Source organism: Oryctolagus cuniculus, chromosome 6 (genome assembly GCF_964237555.1).
Source record: "Oryctolagus cuniculus chromosome 6, mOryCun1.1, whole genome shotgun sequence".
In the NCBI taxonomy this organism is placed as follows: domain Eukaryota; kingdom Metazoa; phylum Chordata; class Mammalia; order Lagomorpha; family Leporidae; genus Oryctolagus; species Oryctolagus cuniculus.
The window spans coordinates 154753187-154777712 of NC_091437.1; the positions used below are offsets into that span (position 1 = coordinate 154753187).

General features: G+C 37.9%; 1 pseudogene; it reads left to right on the forward strand.

Moving 5' to 3' along the window:
• Positions 1–21573, forward strand: part of LOC100353910 (olfactory receptor 7D4-like) — a 49593-nt pseudogene extending 28020 nt beyond the window's left edge.
• Positions 21574–24526: the final 2953 nt, after the last annotated feature.

Below are 24526 nucleotides of genomic sequence, written 5' to 3' on the forward strand. Positions count from 1 at the left end.
TATAAGTTTTATTCTGAGCTTCAAAAATCCATCCTATCAGTGTATTGAAACTGACTACAGGAATTCTTACCAGGAAAAAAAAAGCCTGAGTCATGGGAAAGTGCCTTTTTGTCACCCCATTTTGTCTCCCCATTATCCAGCCTTACATTCCACATGTCCTGCTTCAATAACCTCAAAACTCAATTTAAAGCATGCTTTTCTGGTTGCCACTGACATGTGTATCTAGGTCCTGCAGCTCCAGTGCTGAGTAATCTCTTACCATTTGAGTTAGAAGCAGTAGTTTTACAGTGTGTTATGCTAAGACTTCATCCTAATTACTGGTCTACACAAAGCAGTGAGGGAATATGGAGTCAGAACTTAAGAAAGACAAGCTCCACTTTAGACTTATTTGCTTCAGGCATGGTCTTTCCACAGTATGCAGGCAAGGGGAGTCTTCTACCCTCCAGCACTGAGGAAGGGACATTTGTGTTATGTGGAGGGTTCAGGAGAATCTAGCAATTCAAGGAGCTCAAACACATTCTTTCAGATTTTCCATTATAGGTCTCAGGGACTTATTATTTCTTTTGATATAACAGAATTTAATGTACAACACTGTGCCTTTAGAATCATCTTTCTTTGTAATGCAGCTACTCTCAAAATCATATCCTGATTTTTACGATAGTGTGCACTTGGGCTGCATGGGAGGGCCTATTCCAATACTGCTATAAAGATATTTTGGATTTTTTCATGTGCTGAGCTTGTATCTGTGGTGAGTTGAGTTCACCTGTAGCCTTACATTTTGATGTTTTTTGGAAATAAGTGTCTTTGCAGACATAATCAAGGTAAAGATCTTGGCATGAAATCATTATATATTTAAGATGAGCTCTAAATCCAATAATGGATGCTCTTATTCAAACAGGAGAAGACACAAAGATACAGAAGGAAGATGAGAACATGTGAAGTTGAAAGTCATGATTCCTAATATGCAGATTCTAAGGTTACACCTCAATAATAGTTCTTTATTTGAGACAAGGTCTCAGGAAATACTAGCTTGTCAGAAGACAAGTATAAAAAGGGAGAAAATCCAAAACAAATGTACAAAGAATTTCATACATGGGCAACTTAATGAAGTCACAGGACTCTGGGATCCAATATTGATCACGTGTCTCAGAGTCATCTCACTCAAGCATGAGAACCCTGGAGCTGACTTTGTGGTATAGAGGGTTCAGTAACTACTTGCAATAACAGCATCCAAATTCATAGTTCTGGTTCAAGTTTCAGCTGCTCTGCTTCCAATCCAGCTTCTACTAATGTACCTGGGAAGGCAGAAGAAGATGGCCCAAGTAATTGGGCCTCTGTCACACATACGGGAGACATGGGTGGAGTTCCTGGCTCTTAGCTTCAGTCTGGTACAGACAACTGTTGTGATCATCTGGTGACTGATGGATGGAACATCCATCTTTCAATCTCTCTCTCTCTCTCTGCTCCATAGGGCAGGCACACTGGTTAAGCTACTGCTTGGGATGCCTGTACCACATAGCAAAGTGCCTGGAAAATTCAGCTATAGACTAGAAGAAGAACGCTGAGAACTTCTGGTCATGTTATTGAAGATTTCTTAAGAATCTTAATAAGTAAATGTGTGTTTGTATAGTTTGGAGATGGGCATGATTATTTTTGAAATTTGAAAATATATCCATGTCAGCAGTATGAAGAACTGTTTAGAGAGGCACAAAATTAGCAGTGGAACATTGTAAATACTTAATCCTTATGGGTATTTGTTTAAAAATGAACACATATAAGACAAACATTTTTATCTTGGAAAGCATGGGTTGTCAGAAAGTACTTCCTTGTTTTGAGTCAAATCTGTGTAGGTACAGTTTTTGCTCCTCATTTTTAGTTTTATTGCTCAAATAGCAATGGGAGGCATTAAAAGGGTTTCCCACTTGGAAGCAGCATGCATGTTTGCTTCATTCTGTTACTTTTGGTTGTATAATTTTGGGCTATTTTCCTTAACATTCTGAGCCTCCAATTCCTCTTTTGAAGAATGAAGTTAACTCTGATCTCCTAGTGCCACTGAGGAAATGAACCAAATATGCAGGTTCATCACACACTCTCACACACATTGATTCCATTAATCTACTTGCTCAAACACAATGTAACTCTACTATTTGAAGGAAGTCATGATACTCTTATATAAGAGAAGGTTCTAAACTTCTATGATAACTAATAAGAAGCCTGACAAGGTTCTGCACTTTGTTCAGTGTCTAAAATTGTAGTTAGTTTTGCCAAATAGTGACCATAACAGATAGCATAATTCTACTCAATGTTTATATTTAAGAGTTATTCTTAAAATTTCAGATAAAGATACTCAAGCATAATACACATCAGTGGTTTCACATTGCTTTCAATTCCATGCTTATTTTAATGAAAATTAAACTAATTAGAAGCCAGCTCCATTTTCTATTTTTTAACCAATTAACACAGTTATTTCCTTCCTTTCAGTTTTGGCATTCTGCCAGTATTTTTGTAATTTAATGATTTCTACCCTAAAATGTTATGATAAAATCTATTTTTATTTTAAAAATAACATTAATCAAAATTATTCTTGTTTTGAGTTGTATAACACATATAGAGAAAATTTGAGATGACCCAATTGTTTGAACATAAGTGTTAATGATACACAGAAACCCCAAAGCTTATTTTCTTCCTTAAGCTCCCCTGGATTGAATAGTAATGAAGTATGAAGCTCCAAAGAGAGCAAGAATCTCTCTTCTACGCATTCCTTCTTCACCCATGACACTCAGAGAACAGGGCTTGTAAGTCTAGTGTCTGAAGAGACCTTCTCTGGTCCAAAATACACACACACACACACACACACACACACACAGCTTGAATGTCTCATCTACCATACCCACTTGTCAGTATCAGCATTATCTCTTAAATGACTTTAATCTTTTTCCTATTTATACCACTCCTTTCTTATTTTCTCTGGACAGGGTCATTACAAAAGCTTCCTTCTAGCAGGAATAGATGCTGTAATCCAACCCCTTGTCCTTAACACTACCTTTTCAGGATCAACATACCATTCCTAGCTTCTGGAGTGGCAGCTGTTGACCACTGTCTACTATGTATCTCCCAATAATTGCTCTGCATGGAAGGAATTACTTGCATAAGGTGATCTACTCTCCTCTGTGTCAGTGCACATCCAGTGCCTGATTAATTGAGGAGGTACAAGTTTCTTGTTCTCATTCCACAATTTGAGACATTGCTGCAGGATTGACCAAACTCCAGAGCACCTTCTGGGTCAACAGAGACATCTATTGCATCAGCACCAAAATTCAAAAGCCTAGGATTCCCTCTGCTATTTCAGTGTTCCTTATTCTGTCACAGATGTTATTCCTGAGCACACTTCCCAGTAAAACAGCTGGCAGCAAATACCAACTTCACAGTTGTCCCCAGTGGAACATGACCTTATTTTGTTCTGGGAGTGGTTAGAGAAGGCAGATGCTCACAAAGTACACTGGAAATGGGTTATCCATGAGCAGCTGACAGGAAGGATCCATCAATGATGATGACTGGATTACAGAAAGCCTCTGGCACATGCGCTGTTGTGAAAAGCTCTCCCTGGTGTTGCTGTGGGATAGGATTCTAGAGGCAGAAGATACACTGAGGTCTTTCATGGAAAATATGTCAGGGGGTTAAGCTAATGCATTTAAGAATGATGACCCAGTCATCCCACTCCTAGGAATTTACCCAAAGGAAATGAAATCAGCATATGAAAGAGTTATTTGTACCCCCATGTTTATTGCAACTCAATCATCAATAATTAAGATAGGGAATCAACCCAGATTTCCATCAACTGAAGATTGGATAAAGAAATTGTGGTGCATGTACACTGTGGAATACTATACAGTGGTAATAGAAACAAAATCCTGTCATTTGCAACAAAATGGATGCAACTGGAAACCATTAAACTTAGTGAAATAAGCCAGTCAAAGAAAGACAAATACTATATGTTCTCCCTGATCTGTGGTATCTAATTGATTACCTAAAATGTAATCCATAAAAGTGAAACTGACACTTTGAGATGTGATGAATTTGAACAGCCCTTGATGGACAGTTTTTATATATATATATATATATATATATGTATGTATATATATATATGTGTGTGTGTATATATATATATACATATATATATATACTATTTGCTGAACTCTTTATTTAGTGTAGGGTTAATTTTATGGGTATAAAGTTAATTGAAAATAGATTCTTAATGTGCTTTCTCAGGCACATTTTCAGGGAGCTGGATGACAAGTGGAGCAGCCAGGACTCGAACTAGGGCCCTTATGGGATGCCAGTGATGTAGGTGGCAAGTTAACAGGCTAGGCCACAGCTCAGGCTCTGAGTCCATCATTCTGTTTTTTTTTTTTTTCAAGAAACTTTGTATTTAAGGTATACAAACTTCATGCATTGCATATATGCAAATTTAGGAACATAGGAGAGGAAGGAGGAAGAAGGGTGGATATGTGGGCAGGTGGGTAGGGTAGGAAGAATCACTCTATTATCAAATATATTTCCTTACATTTTACATTCTTACATTTACATCCTGTTGATATGGTGCCATTTGACCACACAGAATCCTTGAAAATGTAGAATCCTTACAACCATAGAGCTCCATTTACCACACCTTCCTCTTCTGTGTAAATATTGTATTTACATACATAGAACTGCTACAAGAAAGTGCTGTAATATTGCTTTAAATAGCCATGAGTAAATTAAATAATTTGAAAAAGTATTCAATTTTAAATCCTTAGCCAATGAAAGTAAAGTAGACATTTTCATCTTCAAAACAAATATATTTATACTTCCAATGCCTTTCTTTCCTTTTTTTTATGAAGATATATCTATATATTCATTGATTTATTGGAGAAGCAGAGAGAGAGAGAGAGAGAGAGTTATATTCTATCCACTGCTTCACTTCTTTTTTTTTTTTTTTTTGATAGGCAGAGTGGACAGTGAGAGAGAGAGACAGAGAGAAAGGTCTTCCTTTGCCATTGGTTCACCCTCCAATGGCTGCCATGGCCGGCGCACTGCGCCGATCCGATGGCAGGAGCCAGGTACTTCTCCTGGTCTCCCATGGGGTGCAGGGCCCAAGGACTTGGGCCATCCTCCACTGCACTCCCTGGCCACAGCAGAGAGCTGGCCTGGAAGAGGGGCAACCGGGACAGAATCCAGCGCCCCAACCGGGACTAGAACCCAGTGTGCCAGCGCCGCAAGGCAGAGGATTAGCCTAGTGAGCCGTGGCACCGGCTTGCTTCACTTCTGATACCCACAACCACCAAGGAGAGAGAAACTCTAACTGGGTCTCCCATGTAGGTCCAAGGAACCAAAGAACTTGGGCTATCATCTGCTGCCCCACCAGTCACATTAGCAGAAGGTGGGTCAGAAGGAGCAGTGGGACTTGAAACCAAGTATTATGATAGAGTCCCAACCAGTGACCTAACTTGTTGTGTCACAGTACTCACCGCCTTCATTCCTTTTTGAAGACTCAAGTTTCTATGCGCTATTATTTCCCTTCAGCCTAGAGAGTTTTTCTTTAGTGTTTGTGGTAATGATGAGTTTTCTTGGGACAAATGCTATTAATTAACCTTTATCCGTAAATGCCTTTATTTTGCTATATTCTAGCATCCATTATGTTGGAGGGTAACCTGAAATAATGAAAATCATACTTTCACTGGATATAATGTTTAGTTTGTCTCTGGTCGTTTTTAAGATTTTCTATCTGTAGTTTTCAATATTTTACTATGACAGTGCTCCATCATAATGTGCAGATAGAAAGTAAAAACCAAAACCAAACAAACAGAGCATAAACAATCAACAGATGTGAGTTACTGGGGGGCAAATGTGAAGCTAGCTTTCCCAGGAATCCAGCATGACTGTGTTGAGAACATCCACCCCCTAATCCACTGGGTAAATGAGTAAGAAATGTGATTTCCCATGTGTTTGAAGTTGATCATTTCTAAGTGAGGTTATTCTCGGTATGAATTTTGTGAAAGAGGACTATCATCAATTAAGACCTAGCTCTTGCATCTCATTCCTACTCTCACATCCATTCCTGTGGGCAAGCCACACTCCCTCTGTGGGCTGCCAATTTCTATATAAATGAGAGATGCTCTAATGGGTAACTCATAAGTGCTGTTTCTATGTTTTTGAGACTCTGAATCTACCAAAGACTCAACAGTGGTAAACACGACCGCTTATGTTTGCTGACATCTCTGATAAATACACATTACTGCTTATGCTCCTTAGTAGAGGAAAGAAAATGGAGATTTTCATCTTCTAGCCAAATATAAAATTAAGTCATCTTTTCACTGAGATCCTTGACCATGTTATTCATGAAATTAAAGGGTCTATCATATCTAACCTCCCCAGATGGATCTGTGGGTTTTTTTTCCCCTTAGTAGAGTACAATCTGTCCCTAAGTTTTCTTTTAAAAAATGGTTAAATATGTGCTCCTTTTGTAAACAAAATCCCGTAGCCTTAGTAACAGGAAACTCAGTGACCCAAGCAATGATGAGCTTGGGCATGGTATCTTTTTAAATTGGATGAATACATACTTTTGTTTTTGCAGCTAGGTTTAATTTCCACAGAAACTTTGAATTCATTTTAGGAAAACATATAGTTTTATGGATCTACAGTTTATTCTTTCAAGTTCAAACATTTAAAATCAGATGAACTAAAAAGTTTATCAAAAAGTCAGACAGTAACAAATGTGGGCAATGATATAGACAGCAGCCTCTTATACACTGTTGGTAGGAATGTAAATTAGTTTAGCCACTATTGAAAACAGTATGGACATTCCCTGAAAAAGCAGAAATGGAACTGTCTTATAATCCAGAAATCCCAATACTGGGTATATATCAAAAAACATTATTATATCAAACAGATTCCTGTTCTACAATGTTTATTGCTATTCACAATAACCAAATTATGGAATCTATCAAGGTGTCCATCATAGAAAGAATGATCAAAAACTGTGGTATATATATATATATATATATATATATATATATATACACACACACAATAAAACGTTTTTCAGCCATATAAAGAATGTGATCCTGTTATTTGCAGGAAAATGAATAGTCCTATCATCTAAAGTGAAGTAAGCCAAACACAAACAAATATTGCATGTTCTCCCTCATCTGTGAAACCAAAAACAAAAACAAAAACAAAAAAACAAAAAACCCCTCCATCTGAACACAAGAGAGTGACTAGCAGAGGTTAAAAAGGGTAGGGAGGGCCGGCGCCGCAGCTCAATAGGCTAATCCGCCTATAGCGCCGGCACCTGAGGTTCTAGTCCCGGTCGGGGCACCGGATACTGTTCCGGTCGCTCCTGTTCCAGTAAAGCTCTCTGCTGTGGCCTGGGAGTTCAGTTGAGGATGGCCCAAGTGCTTGGGCCTTGCACCTGCATGGGAGACCAGGAGAAGCACCTGGCTCCTGCCATCGGATCAGTGTGGTGCACTGGCCGCAGCGGCCATTGAGGGGTGAACTAATGGGAAAAGGAAGACCTTTCTCTCTATCTTTCTCTCTCTCACTGTCCACTCTGCCTGTCAAAAAAAAAAAAAAGACAATTTAAAACTTTATCAGTTTTAGTTTTTTTTGTTGTTGTTGTTCTAGTTAATACTATTGGTTGAACTCTGTAATTAAACACAATTATTCTTATGTGTTTAAATTTAACTGAAAAGTGATCACTGTTAAATATAAGAGTGGGAATAAGAGAGGGAGGAAATGTACAATTTGGGACATGCTCAATCGGACTTGCCCCAAATGGTGTAGTTAGAAATGTGCCAGGGGATTCCAATACAATCTCATCAAGATTGCATGTACAAATGCCATCTCATTAGTCCAAGCGATCAATTTCAGTTCACAATTGATCATACTGATAGTTCTAAGAGTCAAAGGGTTCACACAAACAAGACTAGTGTCTGCTAATACCAACTGATAGAATAAAAAAGGGAGAGAACGATCCAACAGGGGAAGCAGGATACACAGTAAACTCATAGAATGGCAGATGTCCTAAACAGCACTCTGGCCTCAAAATCAGCCCTTAAGGCATTCAGATCTGGCTGAAGAGCCCAAGAAAGTATTTTAGGCATTGAAAGCCAAGACACTCTGGCAAAAACAAACAAACAAACAAACAAACAAAACTATATGAAAGATCTCTGGGAGTAAGATCCCAGTAGAAAGAACAGGCTATGAAAGAAGGAGGTACGTTTCTCTGAAGGGGGAGAGAGAACTAACTTCCACTTTGACCATGACCTTGTCTAAATAAGATCGAAGTCAGCGAACTCAAGAGGCTTCCATAGCCTTGGAAACTCATGACTAGAGCCTAGGGAGATTTCTGATACTATAAACAAGAGTGTCAAATTGTTAAGTCAACAACAGGAGTCACTGTGTACTTACTCCTCATGTGGGATCTCTGTCCTTAATGTGTTGTACAATGTGAATTAATGCTATAAATAGTACTCAAACAGTATTTTACACTTTATGTTCTGTGAGGGTGCAAACTGTTGAAATCTTTACTTAATATATACTAAATTGATCTTCTGTATATAAAGATCATTGAAAATGAATCTTGATGTGAATGGAATGGGAGAGGGAGCGGGAGATGGGAGGGTTGTCGGCTGGAGGGAAGTTATAGGGGGAGAAAAGCCATTGTAATCCATAAACTGTACTTTGGAAAATTATATTTACTAACTAAATTTTTTTTTAAAAAAAGAAATAGTCCAGACTTGTGCTGAAATAGCAGACACACAGCAAAAGACTTAGCAGCTTGGATCCACGGAGGAAGGCACCAGCTCTGGCAAAGTAGGTGAGAGCGGACTCCACAGGCCCATGGCACTGCTGATCCAGCAGGAGGGAGAGGTTAGTAATTTGCACCTTTGAGAGTTCCACCTGGATTCTCATGACAGCAGCGCAACTGCTTACCCTGAGACAGGAGAAAAAAAAAGAAACAGGGGGGAATCTCTCTCCCAACCCTCCTCTCTGCTACAACAGAGACCTGTGGCCAGCAGTGGGAAAGACTGGCACCATTTTTGGACACAAGCAGGTAGTGGCCACCCCAGCTCCTGTGCATGCACCCAGTAATTATTGGGGTGCCCTCCACCAAGTCAGCAAGGGTGACAACAGTCCAAGAGAAGGTGAGGGAGATGGCCTCCACCATGCCAGTTGCACTCACCCGGCAAGGGAGCCATCTCTGTGGAAGGGAAGTGCACCTGCCAGACTCCCCTAATATGCCAGCACTTTTATGAAGGGAGCAGGGCTGTGGCAGGTGAATATTTTGTGTGCCTGTAAACCACAGACCTGACCAGAGAGAGAGAAACCCGCATTCCCTACTGACATAGAATCTGGCTGGGAAGACCAGACTCGATGCAGCTGGCTGGAACACAGTTAGTGGCTCTAGGAACACCTTAGTTTCCTTGTGGACAGAATGGGTTAGTGGGGTGGAGTGGCCCCACTGGCACTCCTCCATGCTGAGAGTCCTGGGAGCTGAGGCTGAAAAAAGACTGTGACTGCCTGAGAGGAGGCAGAGTGTGGTTGGGTTCTGCGCAACCACAAGGTGCTTCTCCACACTCTCAGAGCTCCTTGGTTGCCTAGAGCAGCTCACAGCACAGGGAATATTGCTCACAGGAAAGACTCCACAAATCATACATGCAGTTCATACAGAGGTGCAGATGAGTGTTGAGCCCGCTGGGGACTAACACTTGGACATTCCTTAGCTTGGAAGAGAAGGGGCAGTCACACCAACAAAGGTGACCATTTTCATCCAGTAAACCAGAGGAGAGCTACTATGCCCAACTTGAGTGTTACCCTGGATACTCACCCCATCATGGACCACTGAACAGAGCTCCCTGTTCATGTCCACCACACATTGCTTGGTATTCACTGAAAGTGCAGATGTGCCACTAGGCCACAGGTGTACAGATCAAAGATAAAAGCCATTAGACAAAAAAAAAATTACAAATGCCTATAAAGGCAGAAATTTAAGAAACAAGAATAAGAAAGACATTATGAACCCCTAAAAGGGATACTAAAAAATTTCAATATTAGAATGTGAAGATGAAGAGTTTGAGGGAATGCTGGAATTGGAATTCAAAAATTTAATCATCGGATTACTCAAAAGCAATAAGAAGCAAATTCACAAGCTAAATTAACCTACATATGATATGAATGAAAATTTTCCCTATGAAATTGAAATCTTAAAGAGAAATCAAAATTAAATACAGGAAATGAAGAATTCAATGGATCAAATAAAAATCCAGTGAAGAGTCAATAACAGATATAGCAAGGCAGAAGCATAGCTGAACCTGAAGACAAATCTCTGGAAATGTTACAGTCAAACCCAAAACAAGAAGAAATCAGAAAACTTAAAAACAGTGTTGGAGATCTATGGGATACTAAAAAAAAAAAAAAAAAAAAAAACAAACAAACAAAAAAAAAAACCAGACAGATCTTAGGAGTGCCTGAAGTTGTATAAAGTGAGAAGGTACTAGAAGGGCTACTTGATGAAATAAATACAGAAAACTTCTCTAACTTGGAGAAACAAAGGAATGTCCAAGTACAGGAAGAGCATAGAATTCCAAAGATATGACCAGAAAAGATCTTTACCATAATTCACTGTAATCAAACTTTCTACAGTAAAGCATAAAGAAAAGATCCTAAAATGTGCACAAAAAATTCCAGATAACTTTCAGAGAATCTCCAGTTACACTCACAGTTGACTTTTCATCAGAAACCACACAGGCTAGAAGACAATGCAAGATATACTCTAAATCTTAAGAGAAAAAAATCTGTCAACCCGGAATACTATACCCTGCAAAGCTCTCATTTATAAATAAAGGTGAAATAAAGACCTTCCATAACAAATATAAATTGAAAGAATTTGTCAGCACTTGTCCAGCCTTACGAAAGATGCTTAAGGATGCACTATACACGGAAATACAGGAAGAAAGCCATCATCATGAAAGAATGCGAAGACAGAAAATCCCCAGTACAAGAGCATTACAAAGCAAATGATAGGAACATTTGTAGAAAAATGGCAGGGCCAAGTAGTTACTTATCAATAGTAAATGAGTGTAAATAGCCTCAAATCTCCAGGTAAATGATATAGACTGAGGACTGGCACTGTGGCGCAGTGGGTAAAGCCACTATCTGTAGTAATGGCATCCATAATCCCATATAGGTCCCAGTTAGAGTCCCAGCTGCTCCACTTCCGATCCAACTCTCTGCTATGGCCTGAGAAGAAAGTAGAAGATGGTCCAAGTCCTTAGGCCCCTTCACCCACGTGGGAGACCGAGAGGAAGCTCCTGGCTCCTGGCTTCAGATTGGCCCAGCTCTGGTCACTGCAGCAATTTTGACAGTAAACCAGTGAATGGAAGATCTCTCTCTCTCTCTCTCTCTCTCTCTCTCTGCCTCTGTCTTTCAAATAAATAAATGAATCTTTTTAAAAAAAAGGTACAGATTGGCTGAATGGATTAAAAAAACAAGACCCATCTATTTGCTGCCTACAAGAAACATACTTCACCAACAAAGATATATGTAGACTGAAATTGAAAGGATGGAAAAGATATTCCATGCTAAAGGAGAAAAAAAAGGGTATGGGTAGCCATCCTAATATTAGACAAAATAGACTTTAACACAAAAACTGTTAATAGAGACAAAAAAGGACAATATAATGATTAATGGATCAATTCAAGAGGAAGATGTGACAATAATAAATGTATATGCATTCAACAATAGGACACCTGGCTACCTAAAGATATTATTGTATCTAAAGGGAGACATAGACTCCAATCCAGTAATAATAGGGGACTTCAACATCCCACTTTCATCACTGGATAGACCAACCAAACAGAAAATCAACAATGAAACAACATAGCTAATCGACACTATGGACCAAATGGACCTAACTAATATTTGCACAAATTTTCACCACAGAGTGGCAAAATATACACTCTTCTCAGAAGTATACAGAACTTTCTCTAGGATAGACCATATACTAGCCCATAAAGCAAGTCTCAGGAAATTCAAAACAAAGTCACCATGTACCTTCTCTAATCACAATGGATTGAAGCTTGAAACCAACAACTCAAGAATCTTAAGAACATATGCAAATACATGGAGACTGAACAATGTGTTCCTGTTTTTCTAGAGGAAATAAAATGAGAAGTCAAAAAAAATTTCTGGAAACAAATGAACATGAAAACTCATATCAAAACTTATGAGATACAGCAAAAGCAGTGTTAAAGGGGAAGTTTATAGCAATTAGTGCCTAAATCAGAAATTGGAAAGTCATCAGATAAATGAGCTGTCAATGCCTCACAAAGACTTAGAAAAACAACAACAACAAACCAAACCCCAAATTAGTAGGAAGAAAGAAATAATTAAAATTGAGGCAGAAATAAACAAAATTGAAACAAAACAATACAAAAGATGAATGAAATGAAAGCTGGTTTTTTGAACAAATAAATAAAATAGACACACCATAGGCACAATTAAGCAAGAAAAAAGAGACTGAATTAACAAAATCAGAGATGAAAAAGGAAATGTAACAACAGATACCACAGAAATAAAAAAGAATCATAAGAAATTAAAGAGCAGCACGCCAACAAATTAGGAAACTTAGAAGAAATGGGTAGATTCCTGGATAGATACAAACAACCTAAATTGAATCACGAAGACACAGAACACTTAAGCAAACCAATAAACAAGACAGAGATTGAATCAATAATAAAGACTCTTCCAACAAAGAAAAGCTCAGGTCATGATGGCTTCACTGCTGAATCCTACCAGACTTCTAATGAAGCACTATTCCCAATTCTTCTCAAGCTATTCAAAACAATAGCAAATGAGGGAATCCTCCCAAACTCTTTCTATGAAGCCTGCATCACCTTAATTCCTAAACCAAAAGATATGACAGAGACAGAGAACTATACACCAATATCCCTGATGAACACAGATGTAAAAATCCTCATCAAAATACCAACCAATCTAATCCAACCACACATCAGAAAGATCACTCACATGAACCAAGTGGGATTTATCCCTGGTATGCAGGGATGGTTCAACACTCAAAAATCAATAAATGTGTTAAACCACATTAACAAACTGAAGGCTAAAACCCATATGATTACCTCAATAGATGCAGAGAAAGCACTTGATAAAATTCAATGCTCTTGGGGCTGACGCTGTGGTATAGCAGGTAAAGCCACTGCCTACAGTGCCAGAATCACATATGGGCACCTGTTCGAGTCCCAGCTACTACACTTCCAATCCACCTCTCTGCTATGGCCTGAGAAAACAGTAGAAGATGGCACAAGTCCTTGGGCCCCTGCACCCACGTGGGAGACCTGGAAGAAGCCTCTGGCTCTTGTCTTCAGATCGGTGCAGCTCTGCCCATTGAGGCCACCTGGGGAGTGAACCAGTGAATGGAAGACCTCTCTGTCTCTCCCTCTGCCTCTATGTAACTCTGCCTTTCAAATAAACAATAAATCAATCTTAAAAAAATTCAACACGCTTTTATGAAGAAAACCTTAAGCAAACTTAGTATTGAAGGAATATTCCTCAACATAATTAAAGCAATTTATGACAAACCCACAGTCAGCATCCTATTGAATGGAGAAATATTGGAGGCATTCTCATTAAGATCTGCAACCAGACAAGGATGTCTACTCTCACCACTGCTATTTAATATAGTCCTGGAAGTTTTAGCCAGAATCTTCAGGCAAGAAAAAGAAATCAAACTGATACATATAGGGAAAGAAGAAGTCAAACTATCCTTATTCACAGATGACATGATTCTATATATAGGGAACCCAAAACACTCCATGGAAAAACTCGGTAATTATAAAAAAGTTTGGTAAAGTAGCAGGATATAAAATCAACACACAAAAATCAATAGCCTTTTAATATACAGACAATGCCATAGCTGAGAAAGAATTCCTAGGATCAATCCCATTCACAATAGCTACAAAAACAATCAAATACCTTGGAATAAACTTAATCAAGGATGTCAAATATCTGTATGCTGAAAATTTCAAAATATGAAAAATGAAATAGGATAAGACATAAAAAAGTGGAAAAATCTTCCATGCTCATGGGTTGGAAGAATCAACATTTTCAAAATGTCCTAACTACCAAAAGCAATTTATAAATTAAATGTAACCCCATTTAAAATAACAATAACATTCTTCTCAGATATAGGAAAAATGATAATGAAATTCATATGGAAACACAAAGAGACCCTGAACAGCTAAAACAATGTTAAACAATGAAAACAAACCCAGAGACATCACAATAACAGATGTGAAGACATACTACAGGGCAGTTATACTCAAAACTGCCTGGTATTAGCACAAAAACAGGTGTGTAGATCAATGGAACAGTACAGAATCAGCCCTTAAGGCATGCGGATCCAGCTGAAAAGCCCATGAGAGTATTTCAGGCATGGAAAGCCAAGACACTCTGGGGAAAAAAAAAAAAAAAAAAAACACGAAATGAAAGATCTCCACAAGTGAGATCCCAGTGGAAAGAATGGGTCATCAAAGAAGGAGGTACCTTTCCACTTTGACCATGGCCTTGTCTAAAAATTATCAGAGTCAGTGAACTCAGGGAGCTTCCATAGCCTTGGCAGCTCATGACAAGAGCCTAGGGTGATTACTGATGCCATAAACAAGAGTGTCAATTGGTAAAGTCAACAACAGGAGTCACTGTGCACTTACTCCTCATGTAGGATCTTTGTCCTTAGTGTGCTGTACATTGAGATTTAATGCTATAACTAGTACTCAAACAGTATTTTTCACTTTATGTTTCTGTGTGGGAGCAAACTGTTGAAATCTTTACTTAATGTATGCTAAACTGATCTTCTGTATATAAAGAGAATCGAAAATGAATCTTGATGTGAATGGAAGGGGAGAGGGAGTGGGAAAGGGGAGGGTTGCGGGTGGGAGGGACGTTATGGGGGGGAAGCCATTGTAATCCATATTCTGTACTTTGGAAATTTATATTCATTAAATAAAAGTTTAAAAAAAAAGAAATTCCAGAAATGAATCCACACACATTTACAACCAACTTACCTTTGTCAAAAGAGCAAATGTCCACCCCTGGATCCAAGAAAGTCTCTTCAACAATTGGCACTGGGAAAGCTGGATCTTTGCATGCAGAAGCATGAAGAGACCCCTACCTTACACCTTACAAAAAAATCCACTCAAAATGTATCAGAGACCTAAATTTATGACATGAAACCATCAAATTACTAGAGAACATTGGAGAAACCCTACAAGATATTGGCATAGGGAAAGAATTCTTGGAAAAGACCCCAGAAGCATATGCAATCAAAGCCAAAATTAACAAGTGGGATTGCATCAAACTGGGAAGCTTCTGCACTACAAAAGAAACACTCAGAAAAGTGAAGAGGTAACCAACAGAATGGGAAAATATATTTGCATACTAAAAACTGACAAAGGATTAACCTCCAGAATCTATAAATAGCTAAAGAAACTAAACAACCACAAAACAAACAATCCAATTAAGAAATGAGCAAAGGAACTGAACAGACACGTCTCAAGAGAGGAAATTCAAATGGCCAAGAGACACATGAAAAAAATGCTCAGGATCACCAGCCATCAGGGAAATGCAAATCAAAACCACAATAAGGTTTCACTTCATCCCAGTTAGAATTGCTCTCATACAGAAATTAACAAACAATGGTGAGGATGCAGAGAAAAGGGTACCTTATTCCATTGTTGGTGGGCATGTAAACTGGTACAGGCACTGTGGAGCACAATATGGAGATACTCAGAAAGCTGAATATAGACCTACCATATGATCCAGCCATCCAACTCCTGAGAATGTATCCAAAGAAAATGAGATCAGCATATGAAATTGTGATCTGCACCCTCATGATCATCTCAACTCAATTTATAATAGCTAAGATCTAGAATCAACCCAGATTTCCATCAACTGAGTACGAGATAAAAGGTTTATGTTATTTTTCACTCTGTAATACTACACAGCAGTAAAAATTGAAATGTTTTCATTGCAAGAAAATGGATGCAACTGGAAATCATTATACCAAGTGAAAAAAGCCAGTCACAAAAAGACAAATACAGTGTGGTCTCTCTGGATCTGTGATAACTAATAGAGTACCTAAAATGTAATCTATAGCAGTGAAACTGACACTTTGAGATGCATTGATTTTGAACAGTCCTTGTCTTGACTGTTGAGGAACAATAAACACTTTTTTCTGTTTGTTTATTTGATTGGCTTTGTTTTTTTCTTCACACTGATCAGTGAGCTCTCTGCTTAGTGTAGGGTTAATTTTATAAGCATAAAATTTAACTGAAAAATTGATCTCTGTACAAGATCGGAGTGGGAGGGGAAGAGGGAGGGGTTGAGGGGCAGAAGTGTGAGGGGGAAGAAGATGAGGGGGGGAGAAGCATCATGTTCCCAATTCTGCATGTATTACATGCATGAAGGTATGTTCCTCAAAGAAAATAAAATATAAAAGGAGGGGGGTAGGGAGGGATAGAAGAAATTTATGTAACAGGCATTAAATCAGACTTAGATGTAAAGTTTTGTGTAGCACAGTGGGGTGTCTATTATTGACAATTGCCTATTACATGTTTTATTAGCAAATAAAACAAAGGAACTTCAGAGCTCTAATTAAAACGTAATGTTAAAGAAGGGGAAATGTTTATCATCATGGTTTGAGTAGTATATATTATATACATGTATTGAAATGTTGCATTATAACCCATAAGCATTTATTGATTTAATAATGGTAAACATTTTTAAACAATTATTGTTTTAATAAAGTGTTGAGAAAAATTGCAAATTGCTTCACAAATCGATTCTCCTAACTTAATAAGGTAACTAAAGGCGACAGTACGGAAGTGAGTACACAGACAGAAATAGAAAAGGAAGTTTTATTTCTGGAGGGCTTATTAATTTCCAAGCCTTTTTATATGTATTATTATTTTTAATCCAGATGATTGAGGTAATTATATTTATTTGCATTTTAGAGATGAAAGTAAAGACAAAGTTTATGTCACATGGTGGATATAATAAGATGATGTGAGGAGTCTACAGGCTGTATCTACAAAGTACATGCCTGTCTACTGGATCATGCTGCATCTTGCACAATCACCCTGTGAAGTTTAGATTACTCATACAGATCGTGAGTTTCATGGTCCCAAGACAAAGATGGCTTTTTAAATCATACCACTTTTCCTATGACTCTCTATTCTAAAATTTAAAATAAATTTCTTGAAAGTCCAAAAATAATGGGAAAAGACTTAATCAATTTCTAACAATAATTGTAGTTAATATTGATTGAGTGACTATTATGTGCCCAAAATAATATTATTTCTCAAATTCACATAAGTGTACTGACAGATGAGTTATCAACAATTATTCACTCATATAACCATCATGCCAATGAGAAACCAGAATACCTAGTTATCAAAAGGAGTTCCATCTTTCCTATTTGCAAACTGACATATTCTTTTAGCAGTCTTGCCTATCCTACAATTTATTATCAATGGAATTGTATGATGTATGCACTTCTAGGTATGAATACTTATCATAATGTGCTCAATAAAATGTTTAATGTATTTATTCTGTTGTTTATATCAGTAGTTCACATATTTTATTGCTGATAACTATCCCATTATGTGACTATACTATTATTTATTTACACATTCTTCTGTTTGTAGAAATCTTTGAATATCAGAAATAAAAATTTTATAAACATTCTTGGAGAAGTTGTTTTGACATAAGCATTCACTTCTTTTGGAAATTTATCTAGGAGTGAAATTTGGCAGTTATGCAGTGGGAACATTTTAATTTTATAAGAAACTGCAAGTTTTTGAAATGGTTTTTTTTATCAATTTTTACTTCCATCAAATATAGCAGAGAATTTAATTTAATTTGCCCCACTAACTTACAAAAATATTTCACTTATCTTAGCAGGTGTGAAATAGTGTTTCCATATAGTTTTATGTTTTTTTTTTTTTTTTTTTTTTTTTTTGACATGCAGAGTTAGACAGTGAGAGACAGGTTGAAAGGTCTTCCTTTTCCATTGGTTCACTCCCCAAATGGCCGCTACAGCCAGTGCGCTGCACGGATCCTAAGCCAGGAGCCAGATGCTTCCTCCTGGTCTCCCATGGGGTGCAGGGCCCAAGCACTTGGGCCATCCTCCACTACACTCCCGGGCCACAGCAGAGAGCTGGACTGGAAGAGGAGCAACTGGGACAGAACCAACGTCCCAACCGGGACTAGAACTCAGGGTGCCAGCGCCGCAGGTGGACAAATAGCCTAGTGAGCCGCGGTGCCGGCTTCAATGTAGTTTTAATGTCCATTTCCTGAAGACTAATGTTGCTGAGTATCTATTCTTGTGCCTCTTGGCCATTTGTATACATCTATCATAAAGTGGTTGTTTTGCCAATTTTTATTGTTTTATTTGTATTTTCAATTTTTTGTGAAAAATTTACTTAAATGTTCTGGAAACAAATTCTGTTTCAGATAGAAGTGTTATGAATAGCTCTTCCATTCTAATAACTTGTCTTTTTCTTAAAGGAGTTCTCTAATGAACAGAAGTCTTTCATTTTAATAAAATCCAATTTTTTCCACATATGTAGCTACTGTATTTTGTATTCTCTTTCAGAAATTTTTGCCTATGCCAAGCTGGCTATGACATTCTACTGTTTCTTACCAGAGCTTAATAATTTTAGCTTTATACTTAGGGACACAATCAGACTTGAATTAATTATTTTGTATAGATCAGAATTGATTTAGCACTCTATTTGGAAATGACATTCCTTGTGCCTTTACAGTGTATTTACAGAAATTAATGAACTTTATCAATATTTGTCTATTTCATAGCTTTCTTATTTTCCCCCATTGGTTTGCTTAACCTCATATTAGAAACATTTTCTGGTTTGTTCTTTTTATGGCTTTCTTCCTTAACCTAATCTTCGTCTCCTCGCCTCCATCCTTCCTGTCCAAATGTTCCTTTGTTCCTAATTTTCAATCTGATACTTCTGCATTTTTTGTTTGTTTAAGAATTTCTCTTTTCTTTCTTTTCTCTCTCTCTCTCTCTCTCTCTCTCTCTCTCTCTTTTTGATAGAGTTACGGAGAAAGAGGGAAAGACACACAGAGACAAAGATTTTCTATCTGCTTGTACACTCCCCAGATGGCTGAGGCTAGCTAGGCCAGGTCAAAACCAGGAGCCAGGAGCCTCTTCTGGGTCTCCTATGTTGTGGCAGGGGCCCAAGTATTTGGGCTGATTTTCTCAGGCCATTATCAGGAAGCTGGATTGGAAGTGTAGCCGGGACTTGAATTGGTGCACATATGGGATGCCAATGTTGAAGGCATGGCTTTACCTGCTATGTCACAATACTGACCCCGCCATATTTTCTTAACTATTATAGATATAAAATAAATTTTATTCAGAAAATGCCAATCTGAAAAGTATCTCCCTTTTCAAGATTGTTTTTAGATATTTAGGGACCTTTATATTTCCACCTAAATTTAAGATAATGCTTATCAATTTTTACCAAAAAAATTCTTCTGAAAATGCATGACTATTAAATATATGTCTGAGAAGCATCATATGTTAATAATTTTCCGAGTTTAAACCTATGAATATGGTATTCCTATTTATTTATTATTTTATATTGTTGCAAAAATTCTTTAAAGTTTTCAGGGTAGCAGTCTTGTACATCTTGTGTCAAAACTTTCTTAAGCATTTTATTGTTTCATACAAAGCAAATATAAATTTAAAATTTTAAAATTTCAATAGTTTATTACTAGACTACAGAAATAAAATTGCTATATTTTAAACTTTTGTCCTGAAACTTTGCTGAAGTCACTTGTAGTTCTTATAGTTATTTTGCTTTTATGGCTTTTTATATACATAGTAATGTTTGTTAAAAAAAATAATAAAGAGGAGCCTGATGAGACACCATGGAATCTGACACATGTGGGTAGCATCCACTTGGAAGAACAGAGCTTCCTGCTCCTCAGAACCAACCCCATGGAGACTCCACTGTGGCTTTGGGTGGACTGGAAGGCAGCATGAGGAAAAGAGAATGCCTACAAGGTGAATCCTTCCAGAGGAAAGGAAAAGGTATATGGACAATAAAAACAAGAGAAGAAACAAAAGCCCATAATCATGAACATCAAATACAAGGATTTCAGAAACACCTACTACATAAAAGTAGAAAACCACATAGAAGTATCAAAATTCCTGGCTGGCGACGCGGCTCACTAGGCTAATCCTCCGCCTTGCGGCGCCGGCACCCCAGGTTCTAGTCCTGGTCGGGGCGCCGGATTCTGTCCCGGTTGCCCCTCTTCCAGGCCAGCTCTCTGCTGTGGCCAGGGAGTGCAGTGGAGGATGGCCCAAGTGCTTGGGCCCTGCACCCGCATGGGAGACCAGGAGAAGCACCTAGCTCCTGGCTTTGGATCAGCGCAATGTGCCGGCCGTGGCGGCCATTGGAGGGTGAACCAACGGCAAAAAGGAAGACCTTTCTCTCTGTCTCTCTCTCTCACTGTCCACTCTTCCTGTCAAAAAAAAAAAAAAAAATTCCTTCTCCTGGGCCTTTCAAAAGAGGATCTAAATTACAGCCTTTCTTTGTTGGGCTGCTCCTGTCCATGTACCTGTTCACAGTGCCCAAGATCCTGTGCACCACCCTGACCATCAGCTCTGATTCCCACCTCCACACCCCATGTACTTCTTCCTCTGCAACTTGTCCCTTGTTGATATCTGTTTCACCTCTACTGTACTTCCAAAGATACTGGTGAACATCCAGGCACACAACAAAGATATGTCCTACAAAGGATGCCTCAGTCAGATGTACTTTTTTATGATTTTTGCTGGGATGGAGAATTTCCTACTGACCGTCAAGGCCTATGTACCAGTTTGTGGCCATCTGCCACCCACTGAACTACACAATCATCATGATACATCACCTCTGTGGGCTCCTTGTGCTGGTGTCATGGTTCATCATTTTCTGGGCCCCCTTGCTTCACCTTCTACTGATAATGCATCTGACCTTCTCTGTTGGCATTGGAATTCCCTATTTCTGTGATCTGCCTCCAGTTTTGAAGGTTGCCATTTCTGATATCTTCATCAATAGTATCATCTTGCATGTGTTAACTGCCCTGTCAGGTGTGTATCCCATCACTGAAATCCTCTTCTACTCCCAGATTGTCTTCTCCATGATGAAGAGTTCCTCCACCACAGGCAAGTATACGGTATTTTCCACCTGTGGTTCTCCCCTCTGTGTGGTCTCCTTGTACTATAGGACAAGACTTTTAGACTACCTCAGTTTTACTCTGACCCATTCTTCCCAGAGCAACTTGGTTGCCTTGGTAACCTACATTGTGGTCATCCCTATGCTGAACCCCTTCATCTACAGCCTGAAGAACAAGGATGTGAAGGGAGTCCTGGGAACACTCCTAAGTTGCGCAGTTTCTTGTCTCAGGCATCAATGGCCTCAGAACCTAAGTGGACAATGTGGCATGTAAGCCAAATGTTGTGAATTTAATGTAACCTGGCTCCTTTTCTGTCTCAAATGAAATGCTTCAGTTTTCTATTCCTAAACCACCGGTGACTTTGCTTTTATTTATTTAAATATTTATTTTATTATTTGAAAGACAGCGTTACAGAGAGAGGTAGAGACAGAGAGAGAGGTCTACCATCCGCTGGTTCATTCCCCAGATGGCTGCAACGGCCAGAGCTGAACTGATCCGAAGCCAGGAGCCAGGAGCTTTCTCCAGGGCTCCCACGTGGGAGTGGGAGCCCAAGGACTTGAGCCATTTTTCACTGCTTTCCCAGGCCACAGAAGAGAGCTGGATTGGAAGAGCAGCAGCTGGGACTAGAACAGGTGCCCATATGGGATGCCGGTGCTTCAGGCCAGGGCTTTAACCCGCTGCGCCACAGTGCTGGCACTGACTTTGCTTTTATATGCTTTTCTATTTATTTCTTCTCAACAACCCCCTCAGCAACTTCTTTTTAACATTTCTTCCCTATACCTGGTTCTTAAGGTTCCATGTGGGTCAGCTATTTGTTACAGGCGTTCCTGAGATTTCTGATTTGACATTTAAAGCACCTATGTCAAATGCTGAAAAGATTTCCCTAAAATTATGCTCTTGATGATTTAAAATATTCTTTCCACAAAGAAAAAATAAATATTTGAGGTAAGAGACATACCTTATTCTACTGAACAGTCATATTGTATCCCATAAATATATACAATTATTTTTTTCAATTACAAATAAAATTAAATTTAAAAAATTTTAAAGTTTGAAAATAGCAAGATAAAGATAGCTTTATATTTCTCTTCCAAAATTTATACATTCAATTTGAAAAAGCTTCTTTGCTTCCACAATTTAAAAATTTGTTTTAATTGACAAAATTTATGCATATACAACATAATGTTTTGATATATTAACACCATGTGGAGACAATAAATCAAGCAATTAACATATCCCTTAGATCACATAGTTATCACTTTTTGTGATGGTATTTAAAATCTATTATTTAGCAATTTTTCAAACATGCAATGTGATGCTATTAACTGTAATTGCATTATTGTACAGTAAATCAACTGAGCTCACTCAGCAGCTTATAAATAAGTTCAAGGAAACACACAGGTTTCAATTGGTCCATTTTTTTTATGAATATCACATGATTGAAATAAAGTCATGTCCTTCTACATATCTATTTTCTAAAATAATTGTCATTTGAATTATAAGGTGTATGCAGAAAATCCCCTATATCTTAAGAGTACAACTCAATGAACCTCAAATAGTAAAGACATCTGTAACCACTACTAAAATTTCACAGTATTAAAGAAGCCCCATTCACCTGATTGCCTATCATAATTATTATCTCACTATTTTTATTTCTCCTTCTATTGATAAGTTTTGTTCCATTTTTATTACATATTCTGCATCTGAACAGAATCATTTCAGCATGCATATTTTAGATCTTTGTGTTTAACCATATGTGAAATTCATTCATGTTGCTCTATGTAGGAGTAGTCTGTAAGTATTCTAGTCCACAACTTATATATCTATTATACAATTTAATCTACTTTAATATTCAATAATTTATCTATTATGTCATCAATGGATACACAATTTCTGACTATTATAATTTTTGACTATTACAGATATTGTTTTTGTGAACATTTTCATAAACATTTTCCTAAGTATATGTGCATGCTTTTTGTAAGCACACTGTAATTACCAGAAATTCTGATTTTTATTAGTATATATATTCATCTTTAGGTGATACTATCAGAGTTTTCTTCAAAACAATTTGCATCCTCAAACATAATAAAACACATTGAATTTCTTTTAAAGGATACCCTTTTTTCCACTGACTGTGGTTTTCTTCCATGAGTATCCTATTTTTCTGAGGTTCCTAAAAAAATAAACACCAGGCACTCAGATAATTCGAGCTATTCTTGCATAAGGCTCTGCTCATAAAATTGCCTGCTTTTCTGCCCTTGTCACCCTGTCTCTTCATATTGAAAATGTAACGCTCATTTACTCTCCTCTCAGCTTTATTCTTTGCTCTTAGGGATCCACTCTAAGTTCTATGTCCATTTCCCTGCTAGAGACAGCACTAAGCAGCAAGTATCCAGCTCTGAACTAAATCTTCCAATTAATTCTTATTATCTAGAAGGCCATTTCACAGGGTAACTGAGGAAAGAAATAAAAGAATGGAGGAAATTATTTTATTATCATATCAATTCTACCATGTAGTTGATTTTCCACCTCTTTGGAATATAAGTTAATTTGGAAATTGTTGACTTTCATTACATGGGAAATAATTTACCCTGTCCAAGACATGACAAAGCAATTAATCTGGAAATTTGCATACCATTCCTGATATCCTGGGAGCTGAAGGCTGGGGTAGCTGGTGTCTGAGTTGCAGCTGGAAAAACTAATTTCTTTAAATTCACCCAGAAATTTGGGAATGGGGATTGAAATTCTATCAAAGAATTAAGTACAATATGCTCAATGCTATATAATATGAAAAGTTCTCACTATGTATTAGAAAGCAGAAGCATTAAATCATGTTTAGGTCGATAAACATAGAAGATTTTCTATAGGAGATTACTTTTAACCTAGGCTTTTCAGTAATTAGTGAAACAGAGAACAAGAAAAGACATTCCTGACCAAGGGAAATTCATGAACAAGCGCACATCACACAGAATACAAGTTGCACTTGATGAATGACATACACTGAAAAATACCATTTTGACTTGCAAAGTGATTGGATCATCATGACAATGATGCCCTAGCACAAAGATTATACATTCTTGCTTTCCTGCTTCTGGATCTCTCTATGCTATTTCTTCTCTTGAATATCATTTCCCTGATTTTACCAACTTTAATTGTACTAGACCTGCTTTGACCTGAAATTCTCATTCCCGTGGAAACTCTCATATTATTCATTGTTAAGCAG